Here is a 10,283-nt window from a genome sequence, read left to right as displayed (position 1 = left end):
AGAAAGCATTGTCGGAGGGTGGCACCTCTGTCAATCAGGGTTCAGAGGTAAAGAACGATGGCCCCGAACCATCCGGTCTATAGCCGAAGACAATTCTGGAGGCGAGTGAGCGGATTCCTTCTAAGGAATGCCGTACTTAGGTAGCGGTTTCTGAAGACCCCGGAGCGCCAGAAATGCTGACGGACATGCTGCGACAAGTGTCCATAACAAAAGAGCACCGTGCCTTGATGGTTACGATGGTCAAAAAGTTTCTATCTGCGAAGAGTGGATTGAACGAGGTCTTCTCGAGCCTTCTAAGGGGTTTTGAGGTTTGCGATGTAGTTTTGTCAATTGAATTTTGCTGACAGAATGCACCTATTGTATATGCAGTAGCCCCTGAGACTCGGATTGCCTTCCGAAGGAAGCGATCGGAGGATCAAAGAGATATGCTCAGGTATTAACCTTGATGTAATTTGAAATATAGGTTGTCTCTCCTCCTGCGGCTTCCCGAAATACAGAATTGGCCGAACTGCAGAGAAATCTGGATATTGCTGAAGATGATATTGCATTGATCAACAGGCGTCTTGACGACTTGCAAGGTATATATTTCGAGCATTCCTTACACCGGTGTGCTTGATGCGGAAAAGAGCTTTATATGAAATGTGCATGATATGCAGATGGTGTTGCCGCCGTGGAGGCCCTTCGAGCGGAGCTAGTTCGGGCCAAGGACCGCGCCCGGTGTAGCGATGCGGCTGCCGAGAAGGCATCGGCTGATCTGTGAGCCGAACAAGCAGCTCGGCACCAAGATGAGGAGAAAATATCAACACTAGCGCTTGACTTGGAGAGTACAGCTAGCCACTGTGAGTACCTTGAGCAGGAGAATAATGCCAAAATGGCTGAACTTGATAAGGCCGTACGAGAGGCAAGTGAGGCTCGTTCTGAGTCTAGGGCAGCTCGTGAAGAGATTCAGCAGGCTAAGGAGATAGCGGCCGGTAAGCCCTTTTGCTTCAAGCTAAGTTCGGCGATCCGGACTATGCACAACTGAGCCAGGTCTGGAGTTCTCCGGACGAGTATTTAGACTTGCCGAAGAGTTCTTTCGATGCAGTGCGGTATTACCAGGCACAAGATGGATATGCAACGGAGAAGCTTTTTTGGTCACAGTTTGGCGCATCAAAGCGCCCTCTGTTGCTAAATGAGCAAATGTCCCAATGGGCCGAGCTGCGTAGGATGTCTGGCGATGCCATGAAGAACGTCATAATCTAGTTGTGGCCAAATGAGCCAGTTCCAGAGAGCTACTTCGGCCTGGTGCGGCATCTAGTTGATGCGGTGCCGCGTATTGATGCGGCCAAGTGTTCGGCGTGCATTGAAGGTGCACGGATGGCCTTTTCCCGAGTCAATATGTTCTGGGGCAAGATGAAGGTCATCGGCGTGGCGGCGAAGGGTCCGCCCAAGGGCAAGAACCATGGTGAGCCGGAGCATTATTTTGAAGACGTCATGGAGGCCGCCCTCCTGATAGAGGGTCAATGCTCGAAGAACATAATGTTCGAGTGAGATGTATTGAAATTGTGAAAGACAATTTTATAATTAATATATTTATGATTGGCGCAAAAAGCTTGAATTCCTCCTGTGCGGCCGTGTGATATAATCTGAAAGTTTTCCAGTCGTGGGCTTCAGCCCCCTCGCAGGAAGTATAGGGGTGTTTGGGAAAGCATTTAATCACTCTTTAACCAACGTCTTGGTCCATGAAGGAGGTGATAATGCGGCGAACCAAGCAATCGGACTATAAGGTGTTAACACTTTCACTTAGCCATAGGAGTTTTATGGTGAGACTACGACATAGCCCCTGGTATGTATGCGGCGTGTAGTGCCTTGCATATTTGAAAAAATCCTTCGTGTGACATGGGGAATCACTAAGGCAAGAAGTCGTCAAGTGGTTGACCAGCTCTCGCCACATCATGACAGTCAATTTTCGGCTTTCTCTAGTGAGGCGCTCATCCGGTTTAGACCAGGGCACAATCGCAGTAGTTCTCCCTTTACTACCCTACCCGATAGAGCGGAACGTAGGGTAGCAAGCACAGGATCCGGGCAACCCAACTATTGACCCAAGACAATAATTCGGAGCTGATGCATATAAGGCCAAACTTGCGACGCTGAAGTACACTATAGAGTTGTTCAGACTTTTGCTGGCGGCTCGTTCGTTCCCATACCAAGCCCCTGGCAGGATATGCCGAGGTGTATCTATAAGCAGCCATTGAGGCCGTACTCATTGTTTAAAGAGTATGAAAGATTAGTTCGGAAGAAATTTACTGGGAGCGGAGCAATATGCCAATGATAAGTTTATGTATGTATATATAAAAATACACCACGGACCCGACTATTTGACATGCTCATGGTCGGGATCAGAGGAAAAAGGGCATAGTACAGGCTCGAAATAAAGAGTGGTCGACAAAAGTAATTTTGTACCTGCTGTCGCCCGTCTGTGTCGCCTATCCTCGGGGAGGGGAATCCTTAACGGAGGTAGGACCTTGGGTGAGTATACGGATCCGAACTCCGATAAAGTCCGTTGTAGATGCTTTCTAGTTGGTCACCTGTTCTTTAAAGATGATAGAAAAAATGAAAAAAAATATATAAAAACATTACGGGAATGCTCTTGGGGTTGTCTGTATTGTGCTTCCACCGATGCCCATGGTATCTTGAGTGCGTACTGATGTGCGCGTGGTGCAAATTTTGCCAGCACAGTAGGTGGGTGGCGCAAGCCGACTGCTATTTGCATTCCGGGATTTGTCGAACGTCGGAGGGAACTGTTTCTGGCCCCTGGTGTTCTGCTGGCGAGCCGATCCGTCGTATTTATCGCCTGGTGGCCTCCTCCCCTTGTCATTAGCGTTAAGCTTGCCTGCCTGCTTGAATACCCAACAGTTACGGTTGGTATGATTGGCTGGCCTATCAGGGTGACAGTGAATCTGACAAGGTCGGTCCAATATCCTGTCAAGGGTGGATGGTCCATCCTGGTTTGCCTTTAGTGGCTTCTTCTGTTGACCGGGCTTCGGATTGCGAAATCCAGCGTTCACCGCTGTGTCGCGTAGATTATTGCGACTGTTGTGTTTGGTTCGTCGTGGCTTGCCATTGCCATCTCGGGTTTTAGAAGTGCCCGGGCCGCTGGCGTCGTTGCTTTTACGAGCAAGCCAGTTGTCTTCTCCCGCGCAAAAGCGGTTCATTAGGGCGGTAACGGCTGTCATAGATTTGGGTCCTTCCTGGCCGAGGTGACGTGCTAGCCATTCATCTCGGACACTATGTTTGAAGGCCGCAAGGGGCTCTACGTCCGGACAGTCGATGATTTGGTTCTTTTTGACTAAGAACCTGGTCCATAGCTTCCTAGCTGACTCGCCGGGCTCCTGGACAATGTGACTTAAGTCATTGGCGCATAATGGCCGGACATATGTTCCCTGGAAGTTGTCTCAAAAGGCTTCTTCAAAATCTTCCCAGTTGCCAATAGAATTTTCTGGCAAACTATTTAACCAGTACCGAGCTGGCCCTTTAAGCTTGATAGGAAGGTATTTAATGGCGTGGAGGTCGTCTCCGCGGGCCACATGAATATGGAGGAGATAATCCTCAATCCATACCGCGGGATTTCTTGTCCCATTGTATGATTCGATGTTAATGGGTTTAAACCCGTCTGGGAATTCATGCTCCATTACTTCATTGGTGAAGCGGAGAGGGTGTGCGGCTCCTCTATGTTGGGCCACACTATGAAGTACCTCCGGTGGGCTACATTTACGGTGCTCGAACCGGGCGTGGTCGGGGTATATCTTCGTGATCTGTGCATCGATCTTGCGCGTCCTGCTCCACCTTTCGTGTCCCGTTGGATATCGCGAATGTTCCCCTGAGCTGTATTGTTTTGACGGCCGGATGGGTTGATATGGTGCTCTGCTTGGGCTGCTGCTTTCTCTGGATCAAACTGTGGTTGGCCCGCCGCATTGTTCAATGGTGGTATGGGCTCCATCGCCTTGCCATCGTATTGAGGGAGCCACCTACTCTTGGGGTGGCTTTTGGCTGGGCTGCTAAGGCCATATTCTTCGGCGGCCAAAACCTCGGTCCATTTATCATTGAGCAAATCTTAGCTTGCTTGAAGCTGCAGTTGTTTCTCTCTTAAGCTCCTTGCAGTGGCCACAAGCCGGCGTTTAAAGCGCTCCTGCTCGGGGGGTTCTTTTGGCACGTTAAAATCCTCGTAGCCGAGGATCTCCTCATCCTCGGAGAGGGGGAGATAATTATTGTCCTCCGAATCCCCGCATGTGGCCTGTTTATCAGGGCTGTCTTGCCTGCCTTCATGTTCCTCCTGCTCGGATTCTACCTCAGTAGGGTCTTCATTGTCTGGAGTATGGTCTTCTCCGGTGCCGGCAGTATTTTTTCTTGGGCAATGGGGCCTAGAGCGCCGGTGTCTGAGCTGTGTGCCCGGAGGTTTATCCTCGACCGGATCCTCCTTCTCACCGTCGAGAGCGTCGTAAGGTGTCTCTATCATACACACGTCATACCAGGAAGTGCTCGGCCCGTGTCTAACGGGTAGTAAGCTCTGGCCTTTCCCCTCATTGTCGTCCACACCGTCGATGACTTTGGAGCGGGGATCGGGCGTGTTGATTACATCTTCAACAGTGGCTATGAAGCGGGTGGCGGGTGGGAAGCAAAATTCCTTGTTATCCGTCTCTAGCTCGAACCGGACATAGTTCGGCAGTGAGTCCTTCTCCAAGGACAAATTCTTTAAAGGTTTTAGCACGTCACCCAAAGGCGAGTGCTAGAAAATGTCAGCGGCGCTGAACCCGAAGATCGACAACCGATCTAGCTCAGTGTCCACGGGCGTACATAGTCCGGAACTTATAGCCGGAGACGATTCCAAAGTTCCGTTAGGGCGGATATTGCTGGGCGGTGAGTCCGTGTGCGGCTTTAACTCCGCGGACCTTGCGGCCTCGGATGGCCAGATATGCTTTGGCTCTAAGGCCGTTGTAGCCACAGGAACTATGTCCTGGGCGTGATCCGATGACAGATTTAAGTCACGTTCATCGGAGTGAGGGGGAGCGATTGCCGCGGTCTCGAATCCTTTGAAGATCAAGTCTCCACAGATATCTACGACATAGTTCAAGCTTCCGAATCTGACCTGATGGCCAGGCGCGTAGATATCGATCTACTCCAGGTGGCCAAGCGAGTTAGCCCGCAATACGAAGCTGCCGAATACGAAGATCTGTCCCGGAGGAAGGTTTCTCCTTGGACAACGTCATTACTGACGATCGGAGGGGCCATCGAGCCTTTTGCCAATGGCACAATGGAACTCTCAATGAATGCACCAATGTCGGTATCAAAAATGGCGGATCTTGTGTAGGGGGTCCCGAACTGTGCGTCTAGGATCGATGGTAACAGGAGACGGGGGACACAATGTTTACCCAGGTTCGGGCCCTCTCTATGGAGGTAATACCCTACTTCCTTCTTGATTGATCTTGCTGAATATGAGTATTACAAGAGTTGATCTACCATGAGATCGGAATGGCTAAACCCTAGAAGTCTAGCCTATGACTATGGTTATGTGTATATGCGGTGTCCTTTCCGGACTATCCCCTTCGGTTTATATAGACATCAAGGGGATCTAGGGTTTACATGGAGTCGGTTACATAAGAAGGAATCTTCATTGTTGATCGCCAAGCTTACCTTCCACGCCAAGTAGAGTCCAATCCGGACACGAGTATGGTCTTCGGTCTTCATGTCTTCACAGCCCATCAGTCCGGCCCATGGATAACAGGCCGGACGCCTGAGGACCCCTTAGTCGAGGACTCCCTCACCCTCCTCCATAAATGGCCTCTCTCTTTCTCCTACACCTCTCTTATCTCCCCATTAATTAATGACCCTGGCCCTCGCCCCCTCCACCATAACCCCTCTCCATTAGTTAGCTATGTAGATTCACCTCTCCTCCCCAACAACTCAATCTAGCTAGCTATTTAGCCACACACGTGCTCCCTCGATCGTTCTCTCTCATCATCTAATAATTAACCGCGTCCTCTCGGTCTCTCTTGGGAGATATATAGGTGAGTAAAAAAAGTTGTTCATTTCAAGAATGGGAATATGTGTGCGAATGAGAATATGTGTGTTTGGGAGATATATATATATATATATATATATATATATATATATATATGGAGAGATTTGTATGAATGACATGCCCTCGAGTTGCTTATGTTTTGCCGAAATGTCGATTTGTTTCCGTTTCGGTGAATTTTGAGCAAACTCAGTTTGTCCTATTTTTAGGCAAGGTCATGCCAAAATTTTATATGACTTTGAACCATGCATTATTTATTTTATAACCCTTTTGCTTGTTATACCATGCAGTCGGTCATGAAGGTGAGTGGATGGAAGGTGGAGTGGTACATGCAATCCGCGGTTATGGACATGTATGCAAATAATCAGACTAGGATTGGATGTCCGTGTGCAAGATGCAAGGAAGGAGTCCTTTTGGACCCTTTTGATCGTGGCACTTTGTAGGCGCACCTGCTGATGAATGGTTTCATGGATGGCTATACTCAGTGGATAAGTGAAGAAGAAGAATATGATGAGGATGTCCACATGGCAGGGAATAATGACATGGGGCTAGACGAAGAGATGACTGATCGACACGAAGACGATGGCGCCGGACATGGCGGCGGGGAAGAGTCCGGAAATGATGGCGGCGGAGAAGATTCCGGACACGGCAAAGAAGAGTCGGGACATGGCGGAGAAGAGGTGGTGGTCACGCCACAGTCTTCGACGCTACTAAGTGCAGTCGTGCAGGACCCTCATGTTCAAGACCCCCTTCGGAAGAGTACGCCTAGCGAGAGAGTTGCTTCTAGAGAGGAGGCCAAGCTGGTGCAACTTGAAGTAGACTAGAGGACTCCATTTTATCAAGGTTGCGATCCCGAGGTGAACCGCTTGAGTTTCACGCTCGAACTTCTAAAGACGAAGGCCAAAAATAAATGGACAGACAAAAGCCTTGATGAGCATTTGAAGTATCTACATAATAAAGTTCTTCCCGCGGGGAACCTGTGTCCTACTAGTGTCGAGGAGGCCAAGAAAATCGTTTTCCCTTTTTATTTGCCGCACATTAGGTACCACCCATGCATCAACGATTGCATCATTTATCGGGAGGAGCATGCGGAAAAACCCAGCTGTCCAGTGTGCAATGCTTCTCAATACAAGAAGGCAGGAAAGAAAGCTCCTCAAAAAGTTGTATGGTACTTTCCGATCACTCCCCGCCTACATCGGTATTTCGAAGATTCTAAGGAAGTAAAGCTCATGCGCTGGCACGCAGAGAGGAAGAAGCCCGACGATGGAGATGATCCGAGGCTGAGACACCTCATAGATGGTAGCCAGTGTGGAGCATTCAACACCATATATGGATTTGCTGCAGAAGATCCAAGTAACATCGTGCTTGGTGCAAGTACCGATGGCATGAATCTGTTTGGAAACCAGAACACCAACCACAACACATGGCCCGTGTTTGTATGGATGTACAACCTCCCCCCATGGAAGTGCATGAAGACAAAGTACATACACGTGTGCATGCTGATTCAAGGGCCGAAACAACCGGGAAATAGTATTAACCTGTATATGGGGCTTCTCCAAGAGGAGCTAGACACGTTATGGAAATCACCGGCATGGACATGGGACGCTAGCAAAGGAGAGTATTTCCATATGAGAGCCACTCTGATGATGACGGTGCACGACTATCTCGGTTATGGGTACACCTCAGGCCAGGTGTGCCACGGATACTGCGGATGCACCAGGTGCACGGATGGTACAACGTCTCAGCGGCTTACATCAACAAAATATGGCGGGTCCGGGAAAATCGTGCACATGGGGCATGATAGATGACTCAAGAAGGATGACCCGTGGAGATCTATTCAATGGGTTGGCTGAGCTTCGAGGACCTCCATGTAAGAGGAGCGGCGCCGAAATCGATGAGCTGTTGAGAAACTGGGAACGACACCCCGCGCCAGGAAAGATCAAAAAGGTGTCGGAGCCACTACTGAAGGTATGGAAAATGAGGTATGTTTTCTGGGACTTGGAGTACTGGCCCAATCACGACATGCCTCATTGCCTTGATCAAATGCATATCACGAAGAATGTCCTTGAGAGCTTGCTTGGCACACTAATGAACATGCTGGAGAATACCAAGGATGGGCCGAAGGCAAGGAAAGACTTGGAAGATTTGAAGATCGGGAAAGATCTCCACCATAAAAAGTTGATGGAGAAGACGGAAACGGAGACGGAGGAGGGGGAAAGGGGAATAAAAGTCAACAAGAAGGAGGAGAATTATTGCCCCCCTTCTTTCTTCACCTTAAGTGCGAAGGAGATCGATCAATTCATCAAGTACCATATGGGAATCATAGCCAGTTCCGGTTACTGTGGGAAGATAAGCAGATTTCTAGACCCCATGAAGAAAAGGTTCAGCGGGATGAACTCTCATGATTGTCACGTGATGATGATGCAGATACTCCCGGTTGCCATTAGAGGGATAATGGACAAGCACGTCCTTGACACGCTTACTCATCTCTGCAACTTCTTCAACGTTATCTCTCGAAAGTCCATAAGTGTGAAGTAGCTCCGAAGGCTATAGGAAGAGATTGTTGTCATACTATGTGAGCTTGAGATGTACTTCCCGCCAGCATTCTTTGACGTCTTGGTGCATCTGTGTGTCCACATCATGGACAACATCATCGACCTCGGGCCGACATTCCTTCACAACATGATGCCATTCAAGAGGATGAATGGGTTCATCAAAGGATTCGTTCGTCACAAGTCCCATCCTGAAGGGAGCATCGTCCAGGGGTATCTGACGGATGAGTGCGTCTCCTTTTGCGAGAATTATATAAGCATTGGAGACCCTGCTTTTGGTTTGCCCGTCAAGAAGCACGATGGGAAGCTCGAAGGAGATGGTCACAACAACGGCCGGAGGGAATTGCACGTGGACTACTCGGATCGACGGAATGACTTTGACAGGGCCAACTTAGTAGTGCTACAACACCTAGATGTGGTAGATGATTATGTGTCACGACACAAAGAAAGCATCGCAAAGAAGTACCGTGATAAGGGGATGCTCAAGATGAATGACGAAGTTACTATAGAGCACAACGCCACTTTCTTGCGTTGGTTCAAAGAGCAAGTTCATGAAAATCCCCCGGAAGAGGGCAGTTCGGACGGATTGCTCATACACGGCTTCACACATGGCCCCGCGCCCAAGCTCACGACCTATCAGTCCTACAATATCAATGGGTACACGTTCTACACTGAGGCCAAAGACATGGATAGTGATTACTGATGTCTACTACCCAACCTTCTTCTTGTAAACGTTGTTGGGCCTCCAAGTGCAGAGGTTTGTAGGACAGTAGCAAATTTCCCTCAAGTGGATGACCTAAGTTTTATCAATCCGTAGGAGGCATAGGATGAAGATGGTCTCTCTCAAGCAACCCTGCAACCAAATAACAAAGAGTCTCTTGTGTCCCCAACACACCCAATACAATGGTAAATTGTATAGGTGCACTAGTTCGGTGAAGAGATGGTGATACAAGTGCAATATGAATGGTAGATATAGGTTTTTCTAAACTAAAAATATAAAAACAGCAAGGTAGCGAGTGGTAAAAGTGAGCATATACGGTATTGCAATGAAAGGAAACAAGGCCTAGGGTTCATACTTTCATTAGTGCAAGTTCTCTCAACAATAATAACATAGTTGGATCATATAACTATCCCTCAACATGCAACAAAGAGTCACTCCAAAGTCACTAATAGTGGAGAACAAACAAAGAGATTATGGTAGGGTACGAAACCACCTCAAAGTTATTCTTTCCAATCAATCCATTGGGCTATTCCTATAATTGTCACAAACATTCCTAGAGTTCGTACTAGAATAACACCTTAAGACACAAATCAACCAAAATCCTAATGTCACCTAGATACTCCAATGTCACCTCAAGTATCCGTGGGCATGATTATACGATATGCATCACACAATCTCAATTCATCTATTCAAACCAACACATAGATCCTCAAAGAGTGCCCCAAAGTTTCTACCAGAGAATCACGACGAAAATGTGTGCCAACCCCTATGCATAGGTTCATGGGCGGAACCCGCAAGTTGATCACCAAAACATACATCAAGTGAATCACGTGATATCCCATTGTCACCAGAGATACGCACGGCAAGACATACATCAAGTGTTCTCAAATCTTTAAAGACTCAATCCGATAAGATTACTTCAAAGTGAAAACTCAATCCATTACAAGAGAGAAGA

The sequence above is a fragment of the Triticum urartu genome, chromosome 7 (genome assembly GCF_003073215.2).
Source record: "Triticum urartu cultivar G1812 chromosome 7, Tu2.1, whole genome shotgun sequence".
NCBI classification, from domain to species: Eukaryota; Viridiplantae; Streptophyta; class Magnoliopsida; order Poales; family Poaceae; genus Triticum; species Triticum urartu.
The sequence above is the reverse complement of the archived record's forward strand: the minus strand, read 5'-3'. Positions refer to the sequence as shown.